Source organism: Sciurus vulgaris (assembly GCF_902686455.1).
Source record: "Sciurus vulgaris genome assembly, chromosome: 16".
NCBI lineage: Eukaryota > Metazoa > Chordata > Mammalia > Rodentia > Sciuridae > Sciurus > Sciurus vulgaris.
Genome location: NC_136477.1, coordinates 70,991,638 through 71,004,921, shown reverse-complemented (window position 1 = coordinate 71,004,921; position 13,284 = coordinate 70,991,638). Strand labels below are relative to the sequence as shown.

The 13,284-nt window shown below is 38.5% G+C and overlaps 1 long non-coding RNA gene across 2 annotated transcripts in view; it reads left to right on the top strand.

Annotated features, from left to right (window-relative positions):
• Nucleotides 1-3,074: 3,074 nt before the first annotated feature.
• The window catches only part of LOC306646641, a 44,789-nt gene continuing 34,579 nt past the window's right edge, over nucleotides 3,075-13,284 (top strand). Inside the window, exon 1 of one of the 2 annotated variants that reach the window (XR_013759914.1) lies at nucleotides 3,075-3,125. This is a non-coding gene — a long non-coding RNA (uncharacterized lncRNA). Of the gene's footprint in view, nucleotides 3,126-7,870; nucleotides 8,735-13,284 lie in introns of those variants that run through there. The other variant, XR_013759915.1, reaches the window with a different exon arrangement.

The following is a 13,284-nucleotide window of genomic DNA, read 5'->3' as shown; positions in this document are numbered from 1 at the left end:
TGGGATATCCCTACCCTGACTTCTGAGGAGGCCCGTAGACATTGGCCAACAGCACCCAGGCCTTTCAGGGGAACAGAATACTGCCTCATTGAAGGGTACAACCCAGGATGTACCCATGCTCCTGTGACAATCTAAAACAGACCCCTTTCTATGTCTGCCCCCAGGATGGGAGGTGACGGAATATGGCAAGGACGTGTGGAGGTATAGACCATTATTATTGCTCCGCATGGGGGTATGAAACTACTGGAAACACTTATTGGCGCCCCACCTCCTCCTGGGATTTAATAACCGTACAGCAAAATCTTACGGCAGCCAAATGTAACAACCAAGGGTGGTGTAACCCTCTGAACATCTCCTTCACGGAGTCACCTTCATCAGGGAGAGAGTAAGTGCTGTACAGGTACTAATGCTCAGGCAACAATACCAGTCCCTCCACCGAGGAAATAGCTTTGGAGAAGAGTATATAGAGACAGAAGTTCCATGATTAGAACTTACCAGAAAAGAAAATGGGGAAATGAAAGAATGGACATTTCTTTAAGCTGTTTTATCTCAACTCCCTAAGTTCTCCCTCCCAGTGATGGGAACAAAACCTTTAAAGCTGTTCCAGGAAACAGCCCCAAACAGAGAGTAAAAGAGTAATTGGAGCAAGATAGTATTCAGGCAGTTAAGACACCAGTATCTATACCCTGTTGTAAAACATTGTGAAACATTGTTGTATGTTATCAGCAAACCCACACCCCCTTTAAAATTTCCCAGCAGCTTTGATCCCCTTTTCCCTTTCATGTGCGACCCCTCCTGATGTGAGGTCTCTGCCTTTATAAACCTACAAGATTTTTTGCTCAGGACTCGACTCCTGGACTCCTGCATGAGTCACGAGTTGGGTCACAGTGCACTGGAGTAAACACCTCTTGCAGTTTGCATCAAGTGATGCCTCCTGCGGTTGATTGGGGTTGCCATCGATCCATGGGACAGAGTTGGGGTTTCCTTTTTGGGGGCCTTACACAACTTTATCACCAGGAAATTATTGACACAAAGAAGAGTGAGGGTTACACGAACAGATAAGATAAAAGTAGTGTACATGATTTCATGACAGTGCCATACCAGAAAACAAATTTCTATAGCCCCAGCACATGAGGAGTGTGTCTTCACATGTCTTCATAATTTTTCAGTAAGAAGTGCCATTTATAGCAGCAGTTCAGTCTTTCAATGCTGTTGGAATATTATGGGAGTCAATTGTACCTTCAGTCAGTCATACTTCAGGAAGAGTATATATGTGTCCAAGTGAACTGTATCAGTATCACTGGGCTGTCATAACAATGCCATAGATGGGGTTAAACAAAAATTTATTTGTGCTAATTCCATATTCTGTATATCAAGATACTTGCTGGAATAACTTCCTTTGAGGCCCACTCTTTGACATGCAGATTGCCATCTTCTGTCTCTATATTTGCATGTCATTTTTCTGTGCTTCTCTGTGTCCTTATTGCTGCTTTTTATAAGGAAAAAGAGTTAATTAGATTAGACTCTACACCAATTAACTTTATTAACATTAATCATATATTTAAGAACCATATATTTAAATAGAGTCAGTCTAAGGTGCTAGGTATTTGGAATATCAATATATGAGATTTGGGGAGAGGACACAATTCAACTGGTAACATAAACTTGTCTCCTGCTGAAGATAGACTCCAAGGAAAGAAAATATTGAGTTGAGGGATATGCACATGTAACATTTTAATAGCTACATTCAGATTACTTTACATCACAGAAAGGTTGCTGAAGTTACATTGCCACAAGAAATCTCTGGTTGTATCTGTTTCTCTGTGTCCAGTATTCTGTGGGTGTTGGTATTTAAAAAGTTGTTTTTCTTGTTTAATCTCTTTTCCATGTGGAAAATAAAATTGCACTGTTCCATTATTTTTCCACAATTTCCCAAGTGAGATATTGTAGCTATCTTTTAGTTGATTATCTGTCATTTCAATTTTTTTCTTCCCCGAGTCATACTCAGATTTTGAGCACTGTGTTGGGCTTTCTTGCACCCTGCAGTCTCCAAGCATTTGTCCTGAGGAACCTGGGTTGTCATAGCTCTGTTACTGAAGACTTTCCTCAACAGTAAAGGATTAAAAATTGTCTTTCAAGTTAAAGTACCTCCTGGGATATCTTCCTTAGGCTCTCTCTTTTTAAAATGGAGAAGGAAGTATATTTCTCTAAGTGTCCCTATATAAGGAGCAAAACAGACTTTGAGATTAGGAGGAATTTCATACAATTCTGTCCTGGGCACTTCTCAGTTTTCACACATGTTGCTGAGAAGCCATTTGATATCTTGAAGCCTATGTTTTCTCATATTTGCAATTGGATGTTTTCAGAGGACTCAATTGGCTAAGGGCTTCATGGTGAATATTCATATAAGTTGGTGCTGTGCTGTGTATTAGTCAGGTAAAGTTACTATTCTGTATATGCTGAATTTCAACTGTTTCTTTTTATGTTATTAATGTGAATACTAGAAATATTTAAATTACCCTTGTGCCTTACGTGTTGTTTTTAGTGGACATTGTTGCTATATGGGTTGGTTCCCACTTCAATATTCAATCTGTCTTCTAACAGGACCAGAGAGCGGAAAAGTTAAATTAAATTTTATAGTAATTGTCATCACATTATTTTCATTCATGAATAATATACAGACAAAAATAATTCATAAACTGAAATTACCTTATATGCAAGGTTAAGCAAATGTCCTGCTGTTTGGAGGTTTTAGCGTGTAATTACCAGATCTCAAAAGAAAAAAAAAAAAATGCAACCAAGAAGCTATCATTCTGACCTTATTCATGTCTAGATTGGACATTACTCCCTATCACTCAAAAAGAATGTTTCCTGTGCTAAGATTGGGGGCATGGTCTGAAATCGTGTCCAATCAGGAGCACTAAGTGAGAACTATCCAATCTTGTGTTCAGCCAGCAACGAGGGGGCAGGCTTCCACAATCTGGTGGGATTTTTTTATCCTGCAACTGCCATTCCTGCCATTCAGCACTAGGATTCACTCTCACTTTCTGCAGTCCCCAGTTGCTCTGCTGTGGGGTGCTGAAGATCCCCTGGGAGCAGGCCTGGTTTTTGAGCACCAGAAAATGGTGAGTGTGCAGTGGCATCGTGAGTCTGGGGAGGGAGGCTGTGGGAGAGAGACTCTTGGAACCAGGTACTGGCTATAGCAGGAACAGGAGCTGGTGGACATGACTCCAGGCAGTCTCTCAAGTCTAGTTCTGAGCCCTCTTCTGGGTGTACCATTGACCATCCAGATGGGGACCATATCAGTGGCAGAGACCCCTCACAGCCTTCCTTATCCCTGCAGGGAACCCTCAGCCCCTGACTCAAATCCTGTCTGGCAGGTTTGTGCCTGTGGCCCAGCATCTTCCCAGACAGGAGTGATACTGCTCTTCACTGATGATGAGTCCTGCTTCCTCAGGTGTTGAAGTATAACGCCGGAGAAGCACGCTGAGGCAAATGTAGAGTGGAAAAGTAGCTTTATTAAAGTAAAGTAAAAGCAGACTTCTCCCAGCTGGAAGAAGGGGACCCAAAGGCGGAATCCATTGGATGAGCGAATCTTGTCCTTTTTATGGGTTTTATTCTCCCATTCTCTTCCCCTTATCTCTTTCCTTCCTGCCTATGGGATTAGGCCTGGTTTTGCAGGTGAGATGTAAAAAGTGAAAAGCAGATGGGGCAGGCGGAGGGCCAAAGTGATTCAGGCAGGTAAGGGCTCAGGGGGCATTAATCAGCATCTTCCTGCCTGTAGTCTTTGACAAGGGCAGGTAAATTTGGTTATCAATGGGTTCTGCAGGTCCTTGATATTCCATTGTCCCACAACAATTTCCAACTTCCAGACGCAGTTGGCTTTTATGGCCTCCATTTCCTCGATCTGACCTGATGATCCCCTATTTCTACACTAACTGCCTGTCCCCAATTCTGGCTTCAGGAGCTTTGGTCTGGTCTATAGGAACCTTGCTTCTTCCTGAACAAGCTAGTTTTCATTTAATTTTTTATTTAATTTCCTATTTTGTTTTGTTTGGTTACTGAAGGTTGAACGGTGGAATACTTCACCTCTGATCTATATTCCTGGTACTTTTAATTTTTATTTTGAAAAAGGGTTTAGCTAAGTTGCTAAGATTGGCCTTGTGGTTTGAATTACCTAGATTTTCTATTACAATTAAGTATGTAATTTTTACATACATATGGGTTTATGTATGCATTTTGTTTATATTGTTATTCCTTGATGATTATGATGATTATCATAATAGTATAATTTCATAATATTTGTGAATGTCAGGTAATGATGAGACTTCTCTTGTTATAATTGAAAACTTTTTTTGGCTAAATTTATATATATTTAACTTTGCAGTGAATTTTAGAACTGTATGCTTTGGTTTTTTTCTTTCATTAAAAGTAATTCATTTTGATTTTTTTATTATTGCATTATAGTTATACCTAATATTTGGGTTCATTTGACATTATCATGAAGGCATGGAATATAATTTTCTTCACTGCCCTGTTTTCCCTTTTCTTGCTCCATCTACCTTCCTGTCTTCCTTCTATTTATTGTTTTTAAAACATTACTGCTATATAGATACACATAAAGGTAGAATTCACTGTAAAATAGTCATATATGTATATGGTGATTTTGATTAATATATTGTAGATTAATTTGGGAAAATTGTCATCTTTATATTGATGAGATTTATCATCTACACATGGGATTGTAATTATCTTTTTTGTGCTTCTGATGAATTTTATTTTCTCATAAGTTCTACCTAATTTCTAAACACTTACACATGTGAATATATCATATGCATATTGCACCTATATTAAACTTAAATATGGTATTTTATATCATTTTTAAAATGAATATACCATGGCCAAAAATGTGACTGATCCCTAGTGACCATTTCCCCCACTAGGAAATTATTATTTCTCTCTTCCCAGATGTACATACTTTTGAACCATCTGCCTGTGTTTCAAGTGTTTGGATGAGTTCTCTTGTGTTCTTACTGGTTATCATGTTCACATGTGCTGTAATTTCAATGTTTCTGTGGTGGGTAGTATCATGTAACTTCAATAGCAAAAAAGTTTCCACAAGTAGATAATAACTTAAACTTGTCTTGAGTTTTTGAGTATTATATCTTCAACAATACTATTTAGTTTTGTCTATGATGAGATTTTATTTTATATTTCTCTAATTTCTAAAGATGTTGATTTTTTTATGCTTATTGAATACTTACATATCTCCTATATGAATGGTTGTTCAAGGCTCTGACCTGCCTTTCTTTTGTGGTTTCTGGTTTCAAAGATAAATGACAGAGTTTGATTTCAGGGAATAATGGTGCTATTTTTAATTTTTAAAAAACATTGATTTGCTCTTTCCTTTTCTTGAGTATAGATTATAGGTTTCTTGTTGGTCTTATATTTGGAGATAATTTTAAATGGTATTCTAGGGCTTATCTTTGAAAATTCTAATAGTAAAAATGAAAAAGGGAAATCTCTCTTCCTCATGGCTGTAGGATAATGAATATATTTCCTCAAAATAATTTGGTAAGTAAATTATTGAATGACACATTCACAAAAACATCCACTTCTCTTTCTTTAACTTTTTTTTTTAATGTTTTTGACAGTGGATCATGCATTCTACTGTCTGGATTTTGGAGTTTAATACAAAATCACATGGGATAAGATTTGGCAAATTCCAGAAATATTCACACATGATTTATTATTTATTGAATGACATGCTGTGGAGATAGCAACAAGAGAACATTCATATTTAGAAATAGCTACATATTTTTTTTTCAATTTATTATATGCCTTTTAGATTCATTTTTTTCCTGAGTCATACTCAGGCTCTGGGCCTGTTGTGTGCTTTTTTTGTACCTGGTAGTTTTCAAACATTTATCCTCATAAAGAATCTGGGTTGGTAGATCTCTTTCTGAAGAGCTCACTAATATGAAAGAAGAAAAAAAAATCTGTGTTGCTTCTGTGATGTCTTCTCTAGGCACTCTCTTCAAAATAAAAAGAAAATAATATTTCTCCAGATTAACATCCTCATATGAAGAACTAACTAGCCTTTGAGAAGCTTTGAAGGGATTTCATACAGTTCTGTCTCTGGGTAGATCTCTGTGTGCTGCTGAGTTACCATTTAATGTCCAGAAACCTGTGTTTTCTCATCTGTACAATGGGAATAATTTTCAAGGATAAAGATGGATAATGTGCTTTATGGAGGCTACCAATATATGTATGTGCTGTGGCCCACAGCTGGACAAAACACCTGGAAGACACCATGCAGATACTAATTGTTGATCCATTGTCTGCCACTCAATGAATTTTCTTTCAAATCTTGTAATGACATTTTCACTGTAGGCACCCATGTCATGCACATGCCTGAATTTAAAGGTTGAGTCTTTCTTATCTGAATTCCAGATTCTAATTCTGTAGTGGTTTAAGGTGGTGCAACTAACATATTTCTCCTTGTCCTCCTTTTATTCTATGTCCCCAATAAAATAGTTCTCTGGTCCATGCCTATATAACCCATGTTCAGCTATGTTTAGAAAATGACATAGAATCCTGTATCAATTGCTGATTCATAAAGGAGCATTGAGATTACTTCGATCATGTATGTCCTTGTTATAAACTGAACCAGGATTTCCATAGGTCCCAGATAAGAAATCTCATAACCAGTTATCTATGTGAAAAGGTTTTTGTTACATATATACAGACATAGCTGCCGGCAAGTCTCTTGCCTGCTTTTCTTTCAGGAGAGGGTTATAATTCCTTACCAATATTTCTTCTCAGGTCCAAAAAAAAAATAGGAAAGACACTGCACTGAATGACAGCAGACAGCTTTAACCAGAAAGTTTCCAGAAGTAGACTTTATCCTATCAAATCCTGGCCATGGTTTATTCCATAACAGATATCAGATCGTAAGTAAAAGATACTCTACACAAATACATAAATCATAAAAAATAAAAAAATATATATTATATAGTAGTATGTATAAACACACTTAACAGGCACACAAGTAGAAATCCTGCTTTCTTGGCTAAGTGTCACTAAGTCCTAAAATAATAAGAAAAATATGTCATGTGGTGTAGTGAAGTTCATTTGGGCTTTCAAATTTAACCCTTTTTTTTTTTTTTTTTTTGGTAATGGAAATTGAACCCAGGGACTCTAATTCACTGAGCCACATCCCCAGTGATTTTTTATATTTTATTTAGAGACAGGGTCTTGCTCAGTTACTGAGGCTGGCTTTGAACTCACAACCCTCCTACCTCATCCTTTTGAGGTGCTTGGAGTTCAGGTGTGTCCCACCATACCTGGAAACATAATTCATCTTGATTCCAAACCCATTTGCTTATTGGTTGAGGGGTATTGATCTTAGGAGGGAAAAAATGTTATAGACTAGCCATTAGGCCTAAGACCAAATTGCAAAATTAAAAGTTTATCTTTAGTGCATTTAAATTATAGATTTAAAGCTGTGGATTTGATAACATAGACACCCAACTTCCGGAACTTCATCTTCTTTTGCTTGCTGATAACTAAATTGAATGGACTGTGGCCAACATTTTGTGGAAAAAAAGTCTACTTTTGGAAATTTTCTGATTAAAGCTCCCTGCTCTCACTCAGGGCAGTGTTTCTCCTGTTTTTTGGGCTTAGGCAGAAATATTGGTAAGAAATTTTATCCCTCACTTGTAGCATAAAAACAGTGGTCAGGACCTTAATCTCCCTGAGGTTAAGGGGAAGCATAGCTCTCAAAGTTGGAATTTGGTCCTGTGAACTGAGATATTCTGGAGGTTTGATATAGTTTTGAGAGTGCTTTTCTAACAAAACATGTATTTCATTAGTAATATATTTTAGTCACATAATGTTAATTTGCCCATATTGGATATATTGTTAAGTTACTAAAATCAATTTCTATTTATTTTTTATGTGAATACTAGAAAAATTTAATTACCCTTGCACCTCACATATTATTATCATTGGATATTTCTGCCATAGGGGGTTCCTTCCCAGTTCAATGTTCAATCTGTTTTATCACAAGAAAGCAGGGAAGTTAAATAAAATTTTACAGTGTAGTCAAATATTTCCATACATAAATCATGTACAGACATATATAATCCACAAATTAAAAAGGTCTTATGCAAGGTAAAATGCACAGTCCTCCTAATTTGGCTGGAATCCACTTTTCCAAGGAAACTTAGCTTTAAATTAGCTGCAGTCTGAGGATCTGAATTTCAATTCTTAGCACCTCAACAGGGAAAATAAAAAGCTGCATTCAAGAACCTGCCATTGTGACTTCATTCATTTATAAATTTGATGTCACCTCCTATCACTCAGAAGACTCACTAGACTCAGTCTGAGCATGTGAAGATATAAACCCTATCTATTCAGAAGATTTTAGGTAAGCATTGTCCAATACAGCACACAGTCAGTGAAGAGAAGCAGGCTTAGCCATCTGGTATGACTTTTGTCTCTGGAGCCTGCCAGTGTTGGTATCCATGTCTAGGCTCCCTCTTTCATGTTCAGGGAACCTGATTTGCTCTGCTGTGCAGGTGTAGGAAGATCTATGGGGAGAACACTGAGACCTGCAAAAATCCAATAAATGGTTAGTGTGCAGTGGCATCCTGAGACTGGGGGTGAGGCTGCTTGAAATTGACTGTAGTGACTATGTTGGGATCTGCAATTTTGGACTAGCATCTATATGGTAATCTATAGTATCTGCAGGCCTGGGTGTTCCTCTGAGGCAGGTCGGCTCTGAATTCCCCACTGGCCAGTCAAATGGGGTGTATATCAGCAGTAGACAGTGGGAGTCCTGTCCTATCCCTGCAGTGTATCTGCAGCCCCTACCTGAAGTTCTTCATAAACGCATATGTGGCAACATTCCAGCACCTTCCCAGACTGTGTGGTGGATTGAGGAGTGGGATAATCATCAGAATCACAACTCTATGTATTGTTTTTTTGCATGAGGGGACTATGGTCTATAGGGGTCTCAGTTCTTTCTTCTGAGCTTGCTTTTCTTTCTTTTTTAGGGGGATGTTGGCACAATGGATTGAACCCAGAAATCCTTTACCACTGTGACTACATCCGTCATACTTTTTATTTATTTTTTATTTTGAGACAGTTACTGAGTCTGGCCTTAAACTTGTGCCTCAGTTTTCTGAGTTGCTGGGATTATAGGTGTGTGCCACACTGCCTGTATCCTCCTTAATAGTCTTAATAAATGGGAAACAAAATGTCAAATCCAGAACCCTAACTCCTAGCATAATCCTTTATGTATATATGCCAACAAACTCCTAAAATTCCAGTTCCCTGTCCATATTCCCAAGACAAATTCCCCTCTCCCCAATATTGTCAAATGCTTTTGCCATATTACATTTGAAATAAGCACAGGGCTTTAAAATTATTTAACCAATAACTGGATGGAACTTCTTATGAATTTATTTTCTGCCTGGGTGCAATGGCACATGCCTATAATTCCAGAGACTCAGGTGGCTAAGGCAGGAAGATTGCAATTTCAAGATCAACATTGGAATTTAGGTAGACTATAGGCAAGTTAGAAAGTCCTGTCTCAAAATTTTAAAACAAGGGCTGAGTATGAACTCAGATTTAACATGACCCTCTGTCAAATCCCCAGTACCATAGGAAAAAATCAAAAGAAAATTATTTTTTGTTTGTTTATGAACATTTCACATGATAAAAAATAGAGAAAAATCACTCAACTTTTACCAAAATATATGTGTTTCTGTTCTCACTTTGTCTCTCCAAATCAGGACAACTTGCCAGAATGTCTTTGTGCTGAGAGTCCCTCTTGTGGAATTTATGACAGAGGGTTCTCATTCCCCTCACTTGTATTTTTTTTTTTTTTGGTCCTGTGTTTTACAACTGTCTGATATGAGAATTCCACAGCTTGCACATCTAATATGTTTCTGAGAGTCTAGTGAATATCAGTACTTGGGACTCACCTTGTTAGAGAGTAGTATAAATTTAGGAAGTATAATTTCTCAAAGAAGTATCTGAGTGCCTTAAAGCTGGGAAAAGTCTTCTGTTGTATCCTTCATCCAAAAGGCACTTCAGTTGTTTTCTTATTTTGGCTATTATGAATGCTGCTACAGTTAAGATGAGAATGCAACCATTTAACATACTGATTTTACCTATTTTGGAAATGCAACCAGAGTTAGTATTGTTAGTTCTTAAGAACTTTTAATGCTTTTTTTTTTTTCTTAATGGCTGTACCAAATTTATATTCTAACACAGTGATAATGTGTTTCTTTCTTTCATATCCATATAATTGGAGTACTACTTTTCTTCAATTGATAGCCATTCTAACATCTGTGCTCAGGTTGCAGAAGGTCTTATTGTTAAATGATGCACTGAATTCCTGATGCAAGTTTGTTAGATTTCAGGCTGCCTTATACTCACTGGAAAAAGGTCATGTAAACCTTTTTAGAAATAAACAGAGATCTGTGCTTTTAACTCTTTTTCTTCAATCCTGGAGGGGATTTTAGCCCATGAAAATGCTTGCACACTGATGCAAAGCCACTCCTTTGTGAGCTTGGGAGATACACAATGCACATTTGGCATTGCTCCCAAAGCTTGGTGGTTTAGGATGTAGTCCCTTGAATGGAAAAAGTTGAAGTTGGGAAAAATTTCTTATAGGAAGAAGTGGTTAGGCTTGGAGTTATTACTGAATGGAGTTAGGGTAAAGGGCTCAGGAAGTGCTGAACTCCCACTTGGGTTGCCAGTTGTGGACTATTTCTCCTACTAACTCTGGTGCTGACTAGATAGAAGATCAACTGTTAGCAACAACAGTGTGCAGAGTATACTGACAAATTCCTTTTTGGGATAAACTCAGACCCTTCATATTTAACTCCTCTTTTGCCCTGATCACATGAATAAAGCCCATGGATCTTGAATGACTCTAGAAAAACATCCCTTTTTCTGGTCTTGATGCTTGTGTATTTCTAGACCCTTCCTCTGTAAGCGCCAGATAAATTAATAAACTACAGGCAATTTAGAGTTAAATGTGTTATATTTATGATCACAATCAGTTTTCCTCTATTCAGGGTGACACCTTAGGTATTCTGTCCCAATTATATGGTACATTGCTCGAGGAAGGCTAATGTCCAAGTGTACCCCAACTTTTCCTTCTCATCTGATGGTAGATTTTTTTTCTTTTTGCTGTCCAATATATATGACTCTGAATTCATTTTTAAGAGGAACTCAAAAGAGTAGTAGATGTTTATTTGATGCATTCATGTGTTATGCCCAGCGGCTCGAGACCCCACAAAGACCACCAGAGACCACGATCAATGCAAGCAACAAAGAGTCATTTATTGGCAAGCTAGAACCTGGTCCTCTGCGCACACGGTAACCCGGTGATGCTAAAAGGCCCCAAGCCTTTGTTCAACAGGCCTATTTATAATGAAAGGCGAAAAGTTTTACAGTGTTCTTTTTAATTGGCTGACATAAAATTATATGTGATGTTATTTTAAGTTCTGAGTCTCCGAGAAGAGTGTTATCATTATCTTTTAAGTTTGCCTTTGCACCGGCAAGGTCAGCTGCCTGGCCTTTATGGATAAGAGGTGAAGATTCTTTGCAGCTTTTATGAGGGGTTTGAGGGCAATTAGGGAAGAGGCTTTTGTTTACACAGGTGCGGGCTCTTTCTATCTTTACATTTCCCCCTTTCCAAGAACATTTAGAGAGCCAATCTTGGGTCTCTCTACTTTTAACCCTTACTGCTTCCCGGGCTGATATTGGGCCCTCAGCACCATTAGTTGTACCGTATGTATTTATTCTATGTTTAACAAAAGCAATTAACCTATTGATTATACAAGGTCCTATAGTTACAGCTAGTAGCAACAATATTAGGGGTCCCACTATAGCAGACACTAGAGTAGTTAACCAAGGGGAAAAATTGAACCAAGATTCAAACCAGTTCTGACAAGCTTCTCGTTCTTTCTTTCTGTTTGTGAGTCCTTCTCTGACTTTTGCCATATTATCCTTGATTGTCCCAGAGTGATCTATATAAAAACAACATTCTTCCCCTAGGGCAACACATAAGCCTCCTTGTTGTAAAAATATTAAGTCTAAACCTCTTCTATTCTGTAAGACCACTTCGGCTAGGGAAGTTAAAGATTGCTCTAAATGAGAGATTGAATCTTCTAAATGCTCTATGTCCGCATCTATTGCTGCTCTTAGATTCGAATAGTATTGGCTCTGAGTGACTAAGGATGCTACTCCAGTTCCTAATCCTCCCAGGCTAGCTCTGAGCAGCAGACTGAGAGTTAGAGAAGTAATAGGCTCCCATTTTTGTCGAATGGGTCTCTGTTTCGTGCCCCATCCTTGTTCAATCATAGTCATAAAACTCTTGTACCCATGGTAAATTAGCCGCGGAACCAATCTGACTAGAACACAGTAATCCTTTGACCGTTTTAACACACTCCAGTGGACACAGGGGGTGAGTCCAGAGGAGCAAGCCCACCAGGTATCATTGTGGGGTATTATAAAAGAGTTTTCTGCCTGACGTTGGATTTCCCAAGTCGAGTGACAGAGGGATCAGCTGGCATGGGGCACTTTTCCTAAACAGAGCCCTTGCCTGGACACTTGCTCTAGGGTTAGGGACTGTTTGGATCGCAAACGGCAGTCCTGGACCCTGGTGGAGATAGTAACATGCGCTTGTACTGCTACTCCCTCATAATATGGGGGAACAGTATCATAGCAGAGCCAGCAGGACCGGGTCAAATTAGGGTGGGTGGCATTGAGCACCATGAAGGACCAAGACAAAAGACTCAGAAGGGGATGAACTTCTGTTTGAATTGGATTTACAATCAACTGTTTGTGGGGTTGTGTGATCCTTAAGTAGGGGGCACTTAAGGAGTGGGTGGTTGGTTGTGAGGTAACTGATTTAATAATTTTTGGACCTCGGGTAGTGGGGATGACCGGAATTCTTTGGGCTGGGGGGCGTAAAATTTGGTTATGCCCTAATGACTTGGTGAACGGCTTTATAATCATCTGAACAGTGAACACAACTCCTAAATCAGGTCCCTCAGCATAGAGGCATAACCCCCATGACCGGGTTCTTGTCCATTGTTTGTCCCACCTCCCCTTATCAGTGAAGGTGATTAAGAGGGGGTTACAATTACTGCTACATGAGGCTTTTTCACCTCGCTTGACTTCAATTAAATCACGAGAGGCTTTTATCCAATAAGCCTGCCCTGTGGTTTCACATCCCATTTAGCACAGAAATAAGATTCT